The sequence below is a fragment of the Ranitomeya variabilis genome, chromosome 4, assembly GCF_051348905.1.
Source record: "Ranitomeya variabilis isolate aRanVar5 chromosome 4, aRanVar5.hap1, whole genome shotgun sequence".
Taxonomy (NCBI): domain Eukaryota; kingdom Metazoa; phylum Chordata; class Amphibia; order Anura; family Dendrobatidae; genus Ranitomeya; species Ranitomeya variabilis.
Genome location: NC_135235.1, coordinates 468,974,482 through 468,980,855, shown reverse-complemented (window position 1 = coordinate 468,980,855; position 6,374 = coordinate 468,974,482).

Below are 6,374 nucleotides of genomic sequence, written 5' to 3'. Positions count from 1 at the left end.
AGCCGTGAAAATAAAAAATCTTTTTTCTTTCCTCAAAAATTATTTTTTAGCCCGCAATTGTTTATTTTCACAAGAGTAACAGGAGAAATTGGACCCCAAAAGTTGTTGTCCAGTTTGTCCTGAGTACGCTGATACCCCATATGTGGGGGGGAACCACTGTTTTGGCACACGTCAGGGCTCGGAAGGGAAGTAGTGACGTTTTGGAATGCAGACTTTGATGGAATGGTCTGCAGGCATCATGTTATGTTTGCAGAGCCCCTGATGTGCCTAAACAGTAGAAACCCCCCACAAGTGACCCCATTTTGGAAACTAGACCCCCCAAGGAACATCTAGATAAGTGGTGAGCACTTTGAACCCCCAAGTGCTTCACAGAAGTTTACAACGCAGAGTCGTGAAAAAAAAAATCATTTTTCTTTCCTCAAAAATGATGTTTTAGCAAGCAACTTTTTATTTTCACAAGGGTAAAAGAAGAAATTGGACCCCAATGGTTGTTGCCCAGTTTGTCCCGAGTATGCTGGTACCCCATATGTGGGGGTAAACCACTGTTTGGGCGCACGTCGGGGCTCGGAAGCGAGGGAGCACCATTTGACTTTTTGAACGCAAGATTGGCTGAAATCAATGGTGGCGCCATGTTGCGTTTGGAGACCCCTGATGTGCCTAAACAGTGGAAACCCCTCAATTCTAACTCCAACACTAACCCCAACACACCCCTAACCCTAATCCCAACTCTAGCCATAACCCTAACCTCAACACACCCCTAACCCTAATCCCAACCCTAACCACAACCCTAACCCCAACACACCCATAACCCTAACCACAAGCCTAATCTTAACCCTATTTCCAACCCTAGCCCTAATTCCAACCCTAACTCTAATTTCAACCCTAACCCTAAGGCTATGTGCCCACGTTGCGGATTCGTGTGAGATTTTTCCGCACCATTTTTGAAAAATCCGCAGGTAAAAGGCAATGCGTTTTACCTGCGGATTTACTGCGGATTTCCAGTGTTTTTTGTGCGGATTTCACCTGCGGATTCCTGTTGAGGAACAGGTGTAAAACGCTGCGTAATCCGCACAAAGAATTTACATGCTGCGGAAAATACAACGCAGCGTTCCCGCGCTGTATTTTCCGCACCATGGGCACAGCGGATTTGGTTTTCCATAGGTTTACATGGAACTGTAAACCTGATGGAACACTGCTACGAATCCGCAGCAGCCAATCCACTGCGGATACGCAGCCAAATCCGCACTGTGTGCACATAGCCTAATTCTAAGGCTATGTGCACACGCTGTGGAAAACGCTGCGGATCTGCAGTGTTTCCGCAGCTGCGGGTGCGCAGCAGTTTCCCATGAGTTTATAGTTCAATGTAAACCTATGGGAAACAAAAAAAGCTGTGCCCATGGTGCAGAAAATACAGCGCGGGAACGCAGCGGTTTACATTCTGCAGCATGTCACTTCTTTCTGCGGATTCCGCAGCGGTTTTACACCTGCTCCAATAGAAAACCGCAGTTGTAAAAATGCAATGAAATCCGCAGAAAAAACACGGTGAATCCACGGTAAATCCGCAGCGGTTTTGCACTGTGGATTTATCAGATCCGCTGCGGAAAAATCCGCAGAGGACCAGAATACGTGTGCACATACCCTAACCCTAACCCTAGTTCTAACCCTAACCCTAGTTCTAAACCTAACCCTAACCCTAGTTCTAACCCTAACCATAACCCTAACCCTAGTTCTAACCCTAACCCTAGTTCTAACTTTAGTGGGGGAAAAAATAAAAAAAATATATTTTCTTTATCTTATTGTTGTCCCTACCTATGGGGGTGATAAAGGGGGGGTTCATTTACTATTTTTTTTATTTTGATCACTGTGATAGGTTTTATCACAGTGATCAAAATGTACATTGAACGAATCTGCCGGCCGGCAGATTCGGCGGGCGCACTGCGCATGCGCCCGCCATTTTGGAAGATGGCGGCGCCCAGGGAGAAGACGGATGGACACCGGGAGTCTCGGTAGGTATGAAGGGGGGGGGAGATCGGAGTACGAGGGGGGATCGGAGCACGGGGGTGGATCGCAGCATGGGGGGAGCGGACAGGAGGACGGGGGAGCGGACAGGAGGACGGAGGGGAGCGGACCACCGAACGGAGGACTGGGGAGTAGATCGGGGGGCGGTGGGGGGGGCAGACCAGTATTTCCAGCCATGGCCGATGATGTTGCAGCATCGGCCATGGCTGGATTGTAATATTTCACCATTTTCATAGGTGAAATATTACAAATTGCTCTGATTGGCTGTTGCACTTTCAACAGCCAATCAGAGCGATCGTAGCCACGAGGGGGTGAAGCCACCCCCCCTGGGCTAAAGTACCACTCCCCCTGTCCCTGCAGATCGGATGAAATTGGAGTTAACCCTTTCACCCGATCTGCAGGGAAGCGATCATTCTGTGACACAGCATATGCGTCACAGGTCGGATTGGCACCGACTTTCATGACGCATACGCTGTGTCACAGGTCGGGTACCCTGGGAAGCTCCATGGGCATGTTTTGTACAGCTGACATGTGCGCACAATAGCGGCGGGTGAAATCGCTATTCACCCGCCGCTATTAACCTGTTAAATGCCGCTGTCAAACGCAGACAGCGGCATTTAACTAAAGCTTCCGGCCGGGTGGCCGGAAATGACGTCATCGCCGACCCCTGTCACATGATCGGGGGTCGGCGATGTGTCAGGACAGTAACCATAGAGGTCCTTGAGACCTCTATGGTTACTGATGCCGGCCTGCTGTGAGCGCCCCCTGTGGTCGGTGCTCACAGCACACCTGCATTTCAGCTACATAGCAGCAATCTGATGATCGCTGCAGTGTAGCAGAGCCAATCGAGTTGTGCCAGCTTCTAGCCTCCCATGGAGGCTATTGAAGCATGGCACAGGTAAAAAAAAAATGTTTTTAAAAATATGAAAAACGTAAAAAACATAAAAGTTTAAATCACCCCCCTTTCCCCCCATCCTAAATAAAACACTAAAAAAAAAATCAAACCTACACGTATTTGGTATCGCCACGTTCAGAATCGCCCGATCTATCAATAAAAAAAAGCATTAACCTGATCGCTAAACAGCGTAGCGAGAAAAAAATTCAAAGCGCCAGAATTACGTTTTTTTGGTCGCCGCGACATTGCATTACAATGCAATAACGGGCGATCAAAAGAACGTATCTGCACAACAGTGATATTATTAAAAACGTCAGCTCGGCACGCAAAAAATAAGCCCTTACCTGACCCCAGATCACGAAAAATGGAGACGCTTCGGGTATCGGAAAATGGCGCTTTTTTTTTTTTTTTTTAAGCAAAGTTTTGAATTTTTTTTCATCACTTGCATAAAAAATAACCTAGACATATTAGGTGTCTATGAACTCGTAATGACCTAGAGAATCACAATGGCAGTTTTAGCATTTAGTGAACCTAGCAAAAAAGCCAAGCAAAAAACAAGTGTGGGATTGCACTTATTTTGCAATTTCACCGCACTTGGAATTTTTTTCCCGTTTTCTAGTAAAAGACATAGTAAAACCAATGGTGTTGTTCAAAAGTACAACTCATCCCGCAAAAAATAAGCCCTCACATGGCCATATTGACGGAAAAATAAAAAAGTTATGGCTCTGGGAAGGAGGGGAGTGAAAAACGAAAACGCAAAAACGAAAAAGGGCCGCGACTTGAAGGGGTTAATTAACTACATGTACAGTAAGCTGCACATACACTGTACTAATTGTATATGTCACTGACATCTACACTGTGTTCCAAATTATTATGCAAATAATATTTCATATTTTCTCTAAATTACCTATCTGAATTGCAGTCATTGTTATTTTTCAGTCATCTACTATTCTAGTATAATTGCAATGTTTTGGAACAAACGGCCTATGAATACAGTATCTTTAAAAAAAAAATAAACACTCAAAATGCATGTTCCAAATTATTATGCACAGCAGAGTTTTCAACCTTTTTTTTTTTTTAACAAAAACATGGCCAATTGTGAAGTTATAAGCATTATCAGCTTATTACAAAATGAAATCAAACACTTTTTAAGTGAAAACTTTTTTCTATGTGATGTTACATTTGCATATAGGACCCCTTGTACGAAAGAAGCTTCTGAACTCTCTCGTCCATTGAATTTGTCAGTTTTTGGATGGTTTCTACTTCAATTGTTTTGCATGTGGACAGAATACCCTCCCAGAGCTGTTGCTTAGATGTGAACTGCCTCCCGCCATCATAGACACTCCTTTTGATGATGCTCCATAGGTTCTCAATGGGGTTGAGGTCAGGGGAAGATGGTGGCCACACCATAAGTTTGTCCTCTTTTATGCCCATAGCAGCCAGAGGTGCAGATGTTTTTTTTGCAGCATGAGACGGTGCATTATCATGCATGAAAATGATCTTGCTGCGGAAAGCACGGTTCTTCCTCTTGAACCATGGCAGGAAGTGTTGTTTTATAAACTCCACATAGATTATGGAGTTCTTTACCCCTTCAGGGATCATAAAGGGGCCGACAATTTGTCTCCCCAAGATTCCAGCCCAAAATATTACTCCACCTCCTCCTTGTTGGCGCCTTAGCCATGTTTTCATGGGGTGTCCATCAACCAGCCATCCTCCACGCCATCCATCTGGACCATCGAGCGTTGCACGGCACTCATCGGTGAACAAAACAGTTTGGAAGTCGGTCTTCATGTATTGTTTGTCCCACTGGAGCCGTTTCTGCTTGTTGCAGTGGATAGAGGTGGTCGACAGGATGGCTTACGCACAGCTGCAAGCCTCTGAAGGACCCTGCATCTTGTTGTTCTGGGGACGTTGGAGGCACCAGCAGCTTCAAAAACTTGTCTGCTGCTATGACAAGGCATTTTTGCAGCTGCTCTTTTAACCTTACGCAATTGCCTGTTGGAAAGAGTCCTCAATTTTTCCTTATCAGCAAGCACACATGTGTGCTGGGAATCAGCTACATACTTCTTGATTGTGCGATGATCATGATGAAGTGTCTTGGCAATGTTGATTGTAGTCATGCCTCGACCTAAATACTCCACAATTTGTTGTTTCTCAGCAGCCGACACATCCTTTTTCTTTCCCATTTTGGCAACACACAGTGCAGAGAAGCACAGCGCTGGGGGACAGACACCGGAATGTAAGTATGTAGTGTTTGGGTTTTTTTACGTTTACGCTGGTTGACCGATGCACAGTGACACCATCTGCAGCAAGTTGATGCTGCAGCTCTCTGGAGATGGTCTGAGGATTGTCCTTGACTGATCTCACCATTCTTCTTCTCTGCCTTTCTGATGTTTTTCTTGGCCTGCCACTTCTGGCCTTAACAAGAACTGTACCTGTGTTCTTCCATTTCCTTTCTATGTTCCTCACAGTGGAAATTGACAGGTTAAATCTCTGAGACAGCTTTTTGTATCCTTCCCCTGAACAACTATGTTGAATAATCTTTGTTTTCAGATCATTTGACAGTTGTTTTGAGGAGCCCATGATGCCACTCTTCAGAGGAGATTCAAACAGGAGAACAACTTGCAAGTGGCCACTTTAAGTAGCTTTTCTCATGATTGCATACACCTGGCTATGAAGTTCAAAACTCAATGAGGTTACAAAACCAAAAAAAGTGCTTTAGTAAGTCAGTAAAAAGTAGGTAGGAGTATTTAAAACAAGAAAATGATAAGGGTGCCCATACTTATGCACCTGTCAAATTTTGTTTGAATGCAGATTGCACATTTTCTGCTAGTACAATAAACCTCATTTCAAGGCAGAAACATTACTGTGTCCAACAGTTATTAGATATATGAAACTGAAATAGCTGTTGCAAAATAAACCATTTTTATAAAACATTAAGCTTAAGATTAATAGGGGTGCCCAAACTTTTTCATATGACTGTATATATATATATATATATATATATATATATATATATATATATATATATACACACATATATATACACACACATTCAAAAGTTTAAGGTCACTTAGAAATGTCTTTATTTTTAAAGGAAAATCACAGTTTTTTTCCAATGAAGCCAACATTACGTGATTCAAAAATACACTCTATACATTGTTAATGTGGTAAATGACTATTCTGGCTGCAAACATCTGGCTTGCAATGCAATATCTTCATAGGTGTATAGAGGCCCATTTCCAACAACCATCACTCCAGTGTTCTTATGGTACTTTGTGTTTGCTAACTGTGTAAGAAGGCTAATGGATTGTTAGAATACCCTTGAAAACCCTTGTGCAAGTATGTTAGCACAGCTGAAACCAGTTTGGCTGATTAGGGAATCTATAAACCTGACCTTCCTTTGAGCTAGTTGAGAATCTGGAGCATTACATTTGTTGGTTCCATTAAACTCTCAAAA